General features: G+C 41.6%; 1 non-coding gene across 1 annotated transcript; it reads right to left on the reverse strand.

Annotated features, from left to right (window-relative positions):
- Nucleotides 1-346: 346 nt before the first annotated feature.
- Nucleotides 347-474, reverse strand: LOC115029970 (U11 spliceosomal RNA). The gene has a single exon (XR_003835522.1). It is a non-coding gene; the product is annotated as a U11 spliceosomal RNA (small nuclear RNA).
- Between the last annotated feature and the right edge of the window lie 1,871 nt (nucleotides 475-2,345).

Here is a 2,345-nt window from a genome sequence, read left to right on the forward strand (position 1 = left end):
CTTTGTTCTCTGGTGTGAATACCACAAATAGATCTAAATGCAGTGTCCAGGAGTGGGAGAGTGTCTTGAGAGACTCTAATGCCAACCTACATGTTTACATAGGTCTTAGAGTAATCTTCGTTTCTAGAACACAGAGCTCTTCTGGCAAGTTTTCCCCATCAAAGTGACTGAGATGTCCTTTGAATTAACCCTTAGTGAACAGGCCAATGTGTCTTTATCATACCTAAATGCTTCCTTTATTAAAAAAAAACCCTGTTTTTCAATTTTTTAAATGTATATGAGTCTTTTGCCTGCATGTGTGTATGTGATAGTATCATTTGTGTACCTGGCACTTTTAGGAGGTTTCTCAGGAGCTTGAGTTTTGTGCTGCCCAAATACCAAAAAAATTATGCTTCCGAAATCCCTTGATGTTGATTCCCCACACAGAACAATCGAGTTGCCCTGCATGTGCCACTCATGACAGAAGCCCTTTCTAAAGGAGCTTGAGTTTTGAACAAGTATGAGCCATCATATGAGTCCTGGGAACTGAACCCAATTTCTCAGGAAGAGCAACAAGCAGCCTTAACCACTGCAACTCCTCTACACACACACACACACACACACACACACACACACACACACACAATCTTACTCTATTATCTACTTGGCTAAGTAAGAAAGTCATTACTCAAATCAAGACCTGGTATACAACTTGCATCCCATCCTTTTAACTTGAAAAGTCATATAATATAGCAAGCTAGAAGATATTTTAAGAAAAGCAAAAGCACCAGAACATATTCAAATTGCCATGACTTCCAGAAGGAAGTTTTTTCTTTTTCTGGGTTTTAAGAAAATCTTGTAACCTCAACCTTCTTCATTCTGTAATCTCAATCACCTTCTTCTTCTTCTTCTTCTTCTTCTTCTTCTTCTTCTTCTTCTTCTTCTTCTTCTTCTTCTTCTTCTTCTTCTTCTTCTTCTTCTTCTTCCTCTTCCTCCTCTTCCTCTTCTCCCTCTCCCTCTTCTCCCTCTCCCTCTCCCTCCCCCTCTCCCCCTCCCCCTCCCCTTCCCCCTCTCCCTCTCCCCCTCCCCCTCCCTCTCCCTCTCCCTCTCCCCCTCCCCCTCATTCTCCTCCTCTTCTTCTTCTTCTTCTTCTTCTTCTTCTTCTTCTTCTTCTTCTTCTTCTTCTTCTTCTTCTTCTTCTTCTTCTTCTTCTTCTTCTTCTTTTTCTTCTCCCTCCTCCTCCTTCATCCTTCTCCTCCTTTTCCTCTTCCTCCTTCTCCTCCTCCTTCCTCCTCCTCCTCCTTCTACTCTGTAGCTATACTTTCATGTAGTATATTAAATTTTAAGGAAAATAAATTGCAATGCTTTCTTTCATTTCTCTCATGGTATTACAAACTCACACAGGTAGGGCAATTGCACCATTTTCCCCTTTCTTTAGTTACCTGCCTTTCATGTCTTATATCAAGGTTGGTGGCAATTGAGGATATGCTGCTCCCTCCTGGATTTGGTGACCTATTTACCTTTTCTTTGATGGCCTGGAAAGATAATTTCCTGCTTAGGATTTAAATGACCTTATGAAGAAGAAGAAGTAGCTGGGCTTGACTTAGGATAATTAAGGTAAATGTACTTCCTCAGGATCAAAAGAAAAGGATCTGTGCTCTGCCCAGGGCCCTGGGTCCCAACCTACATAGAACTTTATATGCTGTTGTTTACTTTTAAATGTTACTCAGTCTGAGCTTGTCAATAGCCTTGACAGAAATACATTCTGCGGCCCCTCCTTCAGGAAACTGATTCACCTTTAAACATTTATGGGTAGATGGGAGATTTATTACCCATTACTCAATGAGATGTTTTAGTTTGCCTCCCTTCCTTGCACAGGTTTGCAAAATTTCTAGCAGGCAGCAGGGCAGAGACTGCAATGTACAGACTCTCAGCTTGTTCTGATTTCTAGGGTTTTCTTTTCCTTCCTTCCTTCTTTCCTCCTTCCTTCCTCTCTTCCTTTCTTCAGTTCTTCCTCTGTACCTTTCTTCCTTCCTTCCCTTCCTCTTCTCCTTCTCCTCCTCTTCCTTCTTTTCTTTTATAAGTTTTGCTGTTATTATTATCATTATTATTTATTGTTAGTGTAACTATGGGTATATGTGTTTCTGACTTTCTGTTTGTGCATCATGGACTCTGAGCTGAGTTACAGGTAATTGTGAGCTGTCAAGTGTGGCTGTTAGGAGTCAAGCTCCGGTCATTGTCAGAGCACTGAGAATTCTGAGCTGCTGAGCTACCTCTCCAGCTTCCTTTCATTTCAATTTCTTATGATAACAGCCAAGTCTGAGCATGCTTTCCCTGGCATGCTGGGCCTTCGCATTCTCTGAAGC

Source organism: Mus caroli, unplaced genomic scaffold (genome assembly GCF_978045245.1).
Source record: "Mus caroli unplaced genomic scaffold, Mus_caroli_1 scaffold_19, whole genome shotgun sequence".
Lineage (NCBI taxonomy): Eukaryota > Metazoa > Chordata > Mammalia > Rodentia > Muridae > Mus > Mus caroli.